Source organism: Elephas maximus, chromosome 3, assembly GCF_024166365.1.
Source record: "Elephas maximus indicus isolate mEleMax1 chromosome 3, mEleMax1 primary haplotype, whole genome shotgun sequence".
Lineage (NCBI taxonomy): Eukaryota > Metazoa > Chordata > Mammalia > Proboscidea > Elephantidae > Elephas > Elephas maximus.
Genome location: NC_064821.1, coordinates 29569577 through 29582146, shown reverse-complemented (window position 1 = coordinate 29582146; position 12570 = coordinate 29569577). Strand labels below are relative to the sequence as shown.

At 48.3% G+C, this 12570-nt stretch overlaps 1 protein-coding gene and 1 pseudogene across 1 annotated transcript in view; both read left to right on the top strand.

Annotated features, from left to right (window-relative positions):
- LOC126072185 (low-density lipoprotein receptor-like) overlaps positions 1 to 12570 on the top strand; it is a 49717-nt pseudogene that overhangs the window by 23944 nt on the left and 13203 nt on the right.
- ACP5 (acid phosphatase 5, tartrate resistant) overlaps positions 10329 to 12570 on the top strand; it is a 32351-nt gene continuing 30109 nt past the window's right edge. The window contains exon 1 of the mRNA XM_049876959.1: positions 10329 to 10433. The gene's annotated coding sequence lies outside the window, so the exon portion shown is untranslated. The remainder of the gene's footprint in view (positions 10434 to 12570) is intronic.

Here is a 12570-nt window from a genome sequence, read left to right as displayed (position 1 = left end):
TGACGGCTTCACTGCAGAATTCTATCAAGCTTTCAGAGAAGAGTTAACACCACTACTACTAAAGGTATTTCAGAGCACAGAAAAGGACAGAATACTCCCAAACTCATTCTACGAAGCCAGCATATCCCTGATACCAAAACCAGGTAAAGACACCACAAAAAAAGAAAATTACAGACCTATATCCCTCATGAACTTAGATGCAAAAATCCTCAACAAAATTCTAGCCAATAGAATTCAACAACATATCAAAAAATAATTCACCATGACCAAGTGGGATTCATCCCAGGTATGCAGGGATGGTTCAACATTAGAAAAACAATTAATGTAACCCATCATATAAATGGAAACCCAATAAAAATAAAAGAAGTAAAATTATCTGTTTTTGCAGATGACAGGATCCTCTATATAGAAAATCCCAAAGATTCTACAAGAAAGTTACTAGAGGTAATATATAAATTCAGCAAAGTTGCAGGGCACAAGATCAACCTACAAAAATCAGTTGTGTTTCTATACACCTGCAATGAGTAATCCAAAAGAAATTTTAAAAACAATTTCATTTACAATGGCATGTAAAAGAATAAAATACCTAGGAATAAATTTAATCAGGGAGGTAAAGACTTGTACACTAAAAAGTATAAAACATTGCTGAAAGGAATTAAAGGGGACCTAAATAAATGGAAAAACATTGTATGTTCTTTAAGACTTAATGTTGTTGAGATGTCAATACTACCCAAAGCAAGCTACAGATTTAATATAATTTCTACCAAAATTTCAACAGCCTTTTTTGTAGAAATGGAAAAACAGATCTTTAAATTCATATAGAATTGCAAGGGACCCCAAACAGCCAAAACAATCTTGAAAAAAAAAAGGAGTACTTATACTTCTTGATTTCAAAAAGTACTACAAAGCTATGGTAATCAAAACATTGTGGTACTGGCGTAAGGATAGACATATAAAGCAATGGAATAGAATTGAGAGCCCAGAAATAAATTTATATATCTAGGGCCAATTGATTTTTGACAAGGGTACCAAGTCCATTAAATGGAGAAAAAAAAAAATCTCTTTAACAAAATTAATTCAAAATGGATCAACAACTTAAATATAAGAGCCAAAATCACAAAACTCTTAGAAAACATTGGAGTAAGTTTTCATGACCTCGGATTTGTTAATAGATTCTTGGATATGACAACAAAACAAAATATTGATAAATTGAACTTCATCAAAAGTAAAGACTTTTGTACATCAAAGGACATTACCAACAAAGTGAAAAGACAACCAACAGATTAGGAGAAAGTTTTTTGAACCACATCTGATAAGAGTTTAATATTCAGAATATATAAAGAACCCCTGAAACTCAGCAACAAAAACACATTCAGCCAAATTTAAAACTGGGGAAAGAGCTTAAACAGACATTTCTCAAAGAAAGATACAAATGGCCAATAAGCACATGAAAAGATGCTCAACTACATTAGCCAGTAGGTAAATGCAAATCAAAACCACAATGAGATGCCACTTCACATCTACTGGCATTGTAAAAAAGGAAAATAGCAAGTATCGGAGAACATGGTGGAGAAATTGAAATCCTTGTACATTGCTGGTAAGAATATGAAATGGAAAACACTTTGACAGTTCCTCCAAAAGCTAAACGTAGAATTAACATATGACCCAGCAACTCCACCCCTAGGTACATATATCTAAAGAGTTGAAAACAGGGACTCAGAGACTTGTATACCAGAGTTCATGGCAGCATTATTTACCATAGCCAAAGGGTAGAAACAACCCAAATGTCCATAAACAAATAAATAGATAAACAAAATGTGGTATATACAGAAAGTGGCATATTATTCAGCCATAAAAAATGTATGAAGTTCTAATACATGTAAAAACGTGGATGAACCTTAAAGCTTTATCCTAAGCTAAATAAGCTATGTACAAATTGACAAATATTGTATGATTCTACTTACATGAAATATCTAGAATAAGCAAATTCACATAGACAGAAAATGATTAGAGGTTACCAGGGACGGAGGAGGGCAGTGGACAGAGGGAGAGGGAATGAGGAATTATTGCTTAATGTTGATAGCGTTTCTATTTGGGGTGTCAAAAAGTTTGGAAATAGACAGTGGTGTTGGTTGTACAACGTTGTGAGTATAATTAATGCCACTGAACTGTACACTTAAAAATGGTTAAAAGGCAAATTTTATTTTATGTACATTTACTACAATGAAAATTTCTTTTGAAAGAATGAACAGGCCAGGAAAATTGGCCAGGCCATGTCAAATTACCTCTCATTGACCAGAACCTGGTAACACAGCCAGGCCTAAGCTGGAAAATGTAGTGTTTATTCCAAGCAACCATGGATATTTTGTAAGAAGGGGGCAGTATCTGTCACTGTCACAAATTAAGTGAAAATAAACAGGATGGGAATGTTTGGGGCATCACAATGGATAAGGAGAAGTGTATGGGGCTTTGTTATGGACTGAATTGTGTCCCTCAAAAATGTGTATCAACTTGGCTAGGCCATGATTTCCAGTATTGTGTGGTTGTCCACCATTTTGTGATCTGATGTGATTATCTTATGTGTTGTAAATCCTAACCTAAATGGAGCCCTGGTGGTGCAGTGGTTAAGAGCTTGCCTGCTAACCAAAAGGTTATCAGTTTGAATCTACCAGCTGCTCCTTGGAAACCCTTTGGGGTAGTTCTACTCTGTCCTATAGGGTCGCTATGAGTTGGAATCCACTCCATAGCAACAGGTTTGATTTTTGGATGATGTTAATGAGGTGGGATTATAGGCAGTTTTGTTAATGAGGCAGGACTCAATCTACAGGACTAGGCTGTATCTTGAGTCAATCTCTTTTGAGATATAAAAGAGAGAATCAAGCAGGGAGGAGAGGGACTTATTACCACCAAGCAAGAAGAGCCAGGAGCAGAGTATGTCCGTTGGACCCGGGGTCCCTGAACTGAGAAGCTTTCTAGACCAGGGGAAGATTGATGACAAGGACCTTCCCCAGACCCGACAGAGGGAGAAAGCCTTCCCCTGGAGCTTGTGCCTTGAATTCGGACGTCTAGCCCCCTAGACTGTGAGAGAATAAATTTGGTTGTTAAAGTCTAAGACAGGCTCCTACAAAATTGGTTGGTAGATGACCATGTACCTTCGTGGAGTTTCAAACCAGGATAGAAGTCTTTGGACACCAACCCTTATCAGGTGTGGCCTCACGCCTGCCCTACCCCACCCATGTGCCTACAGATAGCTTTGGTGCAGCAGGTGCACCAGAAGTTCTCAGGCTGGTGTATCCAGGTGGTTCCCCTATACCTAGGATAGAGGCACCTGGGGTTGGAGTGGATCATGGGGTCAGTGCTCCTGATGTGAGTAAGCACAGACTGGGATGACAGGGAGAGCAGAGTGCAACTTGGGCAGGGCTCAGTTACCTGCCATCCGATCTGGTACAGGGACAGCTGGGAGAAAGAGGTCATCAGTGAATTCACATAATGTTGTTAAAAATGCAGCAATGGCTGGAGAGGAAGCGGGAGTGGCCAGGAACACTGTGGGACAGGAATGTCCTTGCCTAGAGAGGCACAGGGGCGTATGTTAATCATATAGTTGTGGGAGGGAGGGAGTGAAAGAGAAGTGAGGAGTGGATAAACAGGAAAAGGAGGGCCAGAGCTCAAACCTGAAGGACTCCACTCCATCCACAAAGGGGGATTACTGACCCACCTAGAACCTGAGCCACAAAATGTCAGTGGTGGAAAAATACCAGGTCAATGACCACATTTACATCATAGTACCCCTCTCCACCCCACCAGCCTGCTCCTCCCCACCTCTTCCTGACATGAAGACATGATTTCCACAATGGAAATCACCCCTCATCCTTAGCAGGGCCCAATTGTCCTCAGCAGTTGACACTTGTGGGCCAGGGCTGGCTTGCAGCATTGCCCCTCACCCCCCAGGATGGGAACATGCAGCTGACAGTGCTAACTGACTGCTCCCAGGGGAGTAGCAGCCTGAGCAATGGCCCCCTGAAGCTCATGGTTAGGGAGTGGGTCAAAGCCCTGTCCCAGCCTGGGTCCTCCCACCAGGCCTTCTTCACCCAGTTCCCAGACCCTACTGGACCTGGAAGCCTGTTCCTGTCCCAATTATCCGGTAGGTGTGGCCCTCACTTTGTAGTCCCCACTAAACTCAGACCTGTTGGGGGATAGCCTCAGCAAGGAAAGACCCTCACTGTGCATCCTGGCAGATAATCCGAAGAACTGACACATAGCTCTTTCCAGATTCTTGAGTTCAGGGAAATTTACTGACACGGGCAAGCAGCTGCTCTCCAGTGTCAGCCAGCTGGAGTATTTTCCGCAACCACCTAGCAAGGGACCCAAGCTTATATACCATTCCAGCTGGGACCAAGCCCTATTGTTTTCTCCCACGTCCTTGGACAGTCAGTGTTCCCAGGAACTTCACATCCAGGCCCAGATGTTTTTCTTCTTGTTACAAGGGCATTCTTCGGCCTTGGTCGCTGGCCCAGTCATGCCACTCCCGGCCTTGTACCTTCGCCTGAGTCCATCCTGAATTCATCCCCAGTATATTTTGGGGAAGAGCAAAGCTGATTCCACTAGGGAGGGGATGCATACAGCTGAATAGCATTACCCTACAGTCCACCCCAGCATACCCTCCTAATGTCCTTACAATCTTACCACCCTCTCTTCCGCAATAGCCCTCGGACTTGGTATGCAGAGAAGCGTTGCAAAACCAGACCATATACTCAGTATAACCGGCAACACAGGAAAAGACATAGTAATAAGAGTCCCAATGTCACACAGAAGCCTGTCTGCCAGGCGGACGGGAGGGATTGTAGCCAGCTGGAGACAGAGTCAGCTGCATCATGTTTGCCAGCAGTGATGTGTTGCTGCAAGTCCTGCAGAGCTAAAGACACATTTTTAGAGGCATCAGGGCTATACATGTAACATTCAGTTTTTATCATGGCACAGGTGCCACCCTGGGTGGCGGTCAGGATGTTAAGGGCCATCCTACTCTGAAGGAAGACCTTCCATATTTGTTGAGTCTCCACATTCAGAAGAGTGTTAGCCCACCTGGTGCTGTTAAGTGCAGCTGTGGTGTGTCTGGCTAGCACCTCTACCTGCAATTCCACAACGATAGTGGTGGCCTGGGGCAAGAGCAGGAACAGGGGGCAAAACCACCATGATGTGCCCTGGTATCTGTGCTGGGCTGTTACAGTTTGCCAAATGCTGGGAACACTGGGGAGGGTGGGGTAAATATTAGCAGCTATGTACAGCTGCCCCCAGGTGCAGCACCCTACCCAGTTGTAGGGCAGTTACAGCCACCCATGGAAGCCACATGTCCAAAGCTACCCCTTGGGCGATAGGTATGCCCCTGCCTATAGGCTTTGCTTTTGCTTCCCTAACCAAATATTGGCAACAACTAGCAGGGTTCTAGCACACTGTTGTCAGGGGTGCAACACATCACTCTGAGGAAAGAAGAGGTGTTAGCCCTTTTCCGACGCTCCCAGTAAAGGGGAACTTGACCCTTTATAAGGACATGCTACCTTTTACAGTAGGGCATTATACACTGTGCATGACTGTTTTTCCAACATGCTATACCTCTCTTCCGCTCCTCACCACAACTGGGACCAAAATCCCGGTGGCACTCTCTTGTTGTTTTGCCATTGCCACAGGCCCCACTCATGCCCTTTAGGGTAACAGGCTACGTCCAATTTGCATGGCTGACCCTGCATTAACACTCCTAAAGCCTGTATTTGCTTTACAGTTTCTGGCGGGGGTAGGCTTGGACCTCATCCATCACCGCTTCAGGCATCACTTGCCTCTCACATGACCAGATAACACCCAAGCACTTGAATGACAAACCAGACCCCTGCATTTTTCTCTCCACCGCTGCTCATCCCCGTGCCTGGAGGTGTTTGACTACTTCACCAGCTGCAGTCTGCAAAGAAGCAAATGAGTCAGAGGTCAGCATGACATCATCAGTATAGTGGAATACAGCCACCTCAGCAGGGGAAATCCATTGCTTGAGGTCAGAGGCAACCATGCCACGGCATATGGTGGGGCTATGCAGGTACACTTATGGGAGCAGTGAAAGTCCACTGCCTCACCTCCCAACTGAAGGCAAACTGGTCCTGGCTGTCTGAGCGTAGAGGGATATTAAAGAAAGCATTAGTCAAGATGAGCACAAAGTGGTAAGTGCCCAATGCCTCCCCCATTTTCCCCATCATCTGTACAATGTTGGGTAGAGCTGCAAACAAGGGGAGTCACCTTATTCAATTCCCCGTAGTCTACTGTCATTCTCCAGGAGCCATCCGGCTTGCACACTGGCCAGACAGGACTATTGAAGGGGCTCTTGGCCAGTCTTAGAATCCCCACTGGGTGTAGCTCCTGCGTGGCCTCAGTGATTTCTTGGTGTCTACCAGGGAGGTGGCACTGCTTAAGGGCCATGACCTGAGCTGGGGAGTGCAACTGCACACGGGACCATTTAGCATTACCTTGTTACCTTGTACTACAGTTTTTACAGCTCTCACTTGTAGGTGGAACTCACCAGAGGTGTGCAGCTCCAGTCCCAACAAGATATCTCTGCCCAGAATGTATTCGGTATCGATATAGGGGCTAGGTATACTTTGTAGGCCTTTGGGGGCAGCCTTCCAATCTGCAGCACTAGTTTGATTTGGCGCACCCTGACAGCCCCACCCCCCGTACCCATCAATAGCTGTTAGCGGGGGTCCAGTGTGTATGATCATTTCAATGTGTGGCCTCTGGTCCCCTGTCACCCAGTGGAGGGCTTCCTGCACCTGCTGCGCACCTTGGCCACACCTCTTGTCGAGGGGTAAGGGAGACTCCCACCTCTTGGTTGGGGGAGCCATAGGCTTGGCCTCCTCTTGTGGGCTGTGGTCAGTGCCTTTGTGGAACTCAGATCTTTTGTTAGGAACAGTTCTGCACCAAAGAAACACATTTTATAGAATAGAGGGTTTGATCGAACATACGGCACAAATAAGAAATATCCTTGCAGGGACTGCTGCACTGAGACCCCAGACTGCTTGTCTGAGATGCATGGTTCAGGCTGGGATTGTCTTGTCCCCTCCCATTAGCCATTTAAACCTGTCCATTGGAGTGCTCAATTGCCCCTATGTCTTGGGGTGATAAAGAATGTGAAGAGTTCATTCAAGATCCAGTGGAAGCCTCTGTGTAGGATAAGAAGCCCCAATATGATTTACCTGCTGAGAACACCCTGGCCTGTTGGCTCGGGAATCTGTCCCCGCGCAGGTTTTAGCCTTGGCCAGGGTCCCGTAGGCAGGTCAGCTTTCCTGTGCTATCCAGTGTTTCCTGATGACAGTGGCAGTCCATGTGTATAGGCCCGGTCTAGGATAGTGTGTGAATCTCCAAGGACGGCCCTCTCTTAAATTCAGGAGGTGGTCGATTGCACATCTCTTTGCTCTGGAGCAGTCAATGCTTCAGCCTCTGCAGTCAGCTGGTTAAGACTGGTCTGCTCCTTGACTGCTTTCCGCTCTCAGCATAGGGGCTTTTCTGATGACTATCCACACAAGTAACAAAAGCTTCTCAGGAGCAGAACTGATTTTCTTATTTTTTTGTCCAGATATCTCATTTCTATAGGGGCTTGCATTATATGTCAGTCCGAGGGTTGTCAGTGGCCAGACTGAATGGCCAGGTTGTTAGCTATAGCCCACGTCACAGTTTCCTTGTGCCCCTCTAAAAATGGCCCTAACGTCAGCAATTCCCATCAGGATTTGGAGGCAGAAGTTTACAAAGGTGTGCATTAATACATCAACGTCATCAGTACATACAATAAGGATTTGTAGGGGCCCCATGGGACTTATCCATAGTCAGGCTGGGGCAGGTGCCTCAATGATAGTGACCTCAGACCCAAAGTATACCTCATTGGACTTTAATTGTAACACAAGGCCTTTCCTCCTCACTGGTGACAGAGAAATTAGGCTTAATCCTCAATCTCAGTTATCTCCAAAAGAAGATCTGGGAAAAGTTGACAGAGCCCTTACTCATTTGTGGGGCCACGCCTCCACCATACCAAGTGCAAGCATGGGTCCGTCCAGTTGCTTGGTAACCTGGTGGTGGGCCCCCTTCTTTTAGTTTTCCCCTTACCATTGCAGCTGCAGCTAGGTTGCTGTTCAGTTATCTTGGCCAGGGCAGCTATCGGAGAATTCTGAGGTCTCTTCAAGGTCGCTCAACATAAGCTATCTTGAAGGGCTTTTTACTCCTTTTTTTTTTTTTCTTTTTTCCCTGCTGTTTTAACTCTTGCTTTGCACTAGGTGTTACAGGGTGTTCTCAGCACCAGGGACCTGTTTATCCCCTCCAACTAGCTCCAGTCCCATGCTCTACCAATTGAGCTAGCCAAGCTTCACTGGCCACCCCGGGATTCCTCCCACAGAAAAGTATACGGGCCAGACCACCCCACACAGAGGTCACTGGCCAACCTGGGATTTCCCCCGAAGATCCCTCCTGCTTCCACAAACAGGGCACTAATATTTGGGTGGAGGAGGAATATGCTGCCCGCAAATCCCCCAGTTGCGGCTCTGCTTCCAGCTGCCTAATTAGGGCCCTAGCGACTGGCTCCGCATCAGAAGCCCCTCTCAATGATGCCAGTAGAGGCCACCCCACATGAGCCGCCTCAACACAGCAATCTGGCTTTTGCTTTGGGACCTCCCATGAATATCATCATGCCCACAACAGCGGCCACGCAACTGCCGCAACCAAAACACAAACAGCCTTCTTTTCTTTCTCAACATGCAAAGACTCTAGTAACTGCAACAGTCCCTGTGGTGTTTTCAGGGCGTCCCCGTATTCACGCACTGGTACCCAGGCATCAACAGCCCAGGCTAGTGGTCCCAGGGCTTGCATCCCTGGCCACCCTAGGATTTCCCCCAGGGGAGCCCACTTTTCCCCACGCATCTGGGAAGGTGTGGTGTGCCCTTTGATTCCTGCTGACTACGCCACTTGTCGGGGGACAGCCCCGGCAAGGAAAGATCCTCACTGTGCATCCTGGCAGATAATCCGAAGAACTGACACATAGCCCTTTCCAGATTCATGCATTCAGGGAAACTTACTGACACGGGCAAACAGCTGCTCTCCAGTGGTGGCCAGCTGGAGTATTTTCTGCAACCACCTAGCAAAGGACCCAAGCTTATATACCATTCCAGCTGGGACCAAGGCTCATTGTTTTCTCCCACGTCCTTGGGCAGTCAGTGTTCCCAGGGACTTCACATCCAGGCCCAGATGTTTTCCTTCTTGTTGCTAAGGCATCCTTCAGTCTTGGCCACTGGCCCAGTCATGCCACTCCTGGCCTTGTACCTTAGCCCAAGTCCACCCCAAATTCATCCCCAGCATGCTTCGGGGAAGAGCAAAGCTAATTCCATTCGGGAGGGGATGCATATAGCTGAATAGCATTAACCCACAGACCCCTATTTCTACAGGAGATGAGACTTTCCTCCACGCTTTTCTCCAATCCTTACCCAAGACCTCTTTCCAGGCCCTGACGTGTCCCACCCAGGCCTCCCTGTTAGGTACGTGCCTCACCCACCCCACCCATCCCCATCCTGGTCCCTTTACCAAGGTGTATCCTCTTTTCTGCTGAGGTTCCATACGAGACTCTAGCCTTCATCTTCATTTGTTTCCCCCACTCTTTAATTTCTGTTGAAATTTCCACAAGCCCTTACCAAATTTCTGGCCCAGGGACACCCACCGGACCCTCACCCTCTCTTGGCCGCTCTCCCCCAAGTGCTCCTAACGCTGCTGAGAGACGGTGCACGTGGAATAGGGGAGCCGCAGCAGGAGGCCGGCCGCTGCCGCCGGGCACCGGGTGCTGGCGGGAAAGGAGGTCCTGGCCCCGCAGGTGGTGTTGGCCCGGGGCAGGGGCGCCCTCTGCCGCCCCGGGCTTGCCGGGCCCACGCAGGTGAGGGGCAGCGGGGTCAGCTGATAGGGAAGACCGGAATGAAGCCTGCGGGTTAGATAAGGTTTTCCTAGGCTCGGTCTGGACCCACCTTTCCCTCCTCTAGCAGGTCAGGGGGAGACTATAAACTGGTATGCGCCCTCTCGGCTCAGCCAAGCCACCTGCGCGGTCCTGGCCCAGTCGCATCCCACTTTGACTGGGTCCTGGTACAACCTAACGTCATGCTGCTTCTCCTCACCTTGACCCGGTCCGGTCTCACTTCAGTCGGATCCTTCTCACCCACTCACTAACCCTGGCTCGGTACCCCCTACAACCCGCCACTCAGGTCAGCCCCGCCTCCTGACCACGGTAAGCCCCGCCCCGTCCCTTGAGGCAGTTCACGGCGCCTGGTGGCTGGTTAGAACCGGAGGACTCTGCTGCTGAACTTGGTGGTTAGTTCGCCATCTGGAAGGATTCGGGCCGAAACCAGAGCTCCCCTGTGACCTTGGACTTGTGGGTAAGCAGAATAGAGGTGGGAAAGAAAAAAGAGTTGGGGTGAGGGCAAATCCCGCTTTGCCCCCACTCAGCCGGCTCATCCACTGCCTTCAGGACCTGTTCTCCACCTTCACCGTTGCCCACCTGCAGGAGACCATATTGCCGCCAACCAGGCTCAGGACCGCGCCTCGCCTCCAGGCTCCAGTGAACACTGAACATGGGTGGGGGCCAGAGACAGGAGGAGCCTGAGGGTCGAGAGGTGGTGCCCGTGATGTAGTGGAGGGGCTTCTGAGGATACGGGGAGGAGTCTAAACCCCAAAGGGAGCCCTTGTGCTTCAGAAGGGATAAAGGCTTTGAAGGTCTGGAATGATGCCTAGTGACCAGGGTCGGGGTGGGAGAGTGGGGGAGGGACGGTGTCTTGATCCCAAGGAATGATTTGTGGATCTGGAGGTGGTGTCCAAGATCAGAAAGTTGGATCTGAGGGACCAGGGACCTGGTCCAGGCCCCAGGAAGGGATTTGATGGACTCAGTGTGGGGGTGTCATCCAAGGACTTGGGTAGGATTTGGGGGTCAAGGCCTCTGTGCAGATCTGAAGGAGGCGGCATGATAGGGTCAGATATAGGAAGCTTGGCACCCCAATCCAGAACAAGTTACATAATTTGTGAGGCCTAGTTGCGTAGTGGTTAAGATCTACCACTGCTTACCAAAAAAGTCTGCAGTTTGAATCCACCAGGCGCTCCTTGGAAACCCTGTGAGACAATTCTACTCTGTCCTACAGGGTCGCTATGAGTTGGAAATGACTAGAGGGCAATGAGTTTGGTTTTTTTAGTGCAAAATGAAAATGCAGGCCCCTTGATCAATACTTAAGAATTTCAAAACTGTAACAGCAGAGCATGAAACCAGGCACTGGGCCCTCCTGAACTCCCCACACTCCTCTCACCCTGGAACCAGTTGCTGTCACGCTGTAGCCCATGGAAACACGCATCTTCCTGGTCTTGGTTTGCTGAGAGGAGGATTCCACCCTCAGCGCCCTCACCCCCTCACCAGGGCAGAGGAGACCCTCCTTCTGCTCTTCCTCAGACCAGAGCCATGAAAGCACCACCCACAATCCTCGTGGAGGAGTGACTGAGAGCAAGAAGCTTTGAGGGGACTGAATTTAGGGCCCCGAAAAGTTGCAACTTCTTCACTCGCCCCAGGCCAGAAGTGTCTGCATGGGAGCCACCTATTCATTGCTCTTGTCTTCACACACAGGCATACACCCATGGTGCTCTGCCTCACCCCTCCACTCACTGGCTCACCCCCTCCTTTGAGGCTTGTCCACTCCAGCCTTGGCAAAGCTGCCTTGAGAAGGCAACCCATTTTACTCATCCTAGGCTGACTCTACACTGGTCTGTGAGGCCAGGCTCAGATGTCAGAGTGTGGGGACTCACTCAGTACTTGTAACCAAGCTATCTGGGAAGCTGATAGAGCAGGTAATACCCAAGGTGAGTACCAAAAGGAGGTTCCAGCAAGGTAAAGGCAGAGACAAGCTCTTGGGAGGAAGAAAGACCAGTGTGATAGACCACAACTACTACAGCCTCCACCAGACTGAGTCCAGCACAACTAGAAGGCGCGCGGTACCACCACCGACTTCTCTGACAGGGATCACAATAGAGGGTCCAGGAGAGAGCTGGAGAAAAATGTAGAACAAAATTCTAACTCACACATACACAAAAAAAGATCAGACTTACTGCTCAGGCAGAGACTGGAGAAACCCTGAGAGTGTGGCCCCCAAATACCCTTATTGCTCAGTAATGAAGTCACTCCTGAGGTTCACCCTTCAGCCAAAGATTAGACAGGCTCATAAAACAAAATGAGACTAAATGGGCACACCAGCCCAGGGGCAAGGACAAGAAGGCAGCAGGAGACAAGAAAGCTGGTAACAGGGAAGAATGTTGACACATGTTGTGGGGTTGGCAACAAATGTCACAAACAATATTAATTGTTTAATGAGAAATTAGCTTGCTCTGTAAACCTTCATCTAAAGTACAATTGAAAAAAAGAAAAAAAGGCCAGTGTGTGCAAAAGAAAACTATATAGAGGGTGCCTGGGGAAAATCCGCTGGGATGGAACCCAAACTGAGAGGCTTAAAAAGACAGTAAACATCTGCAACAATTTCT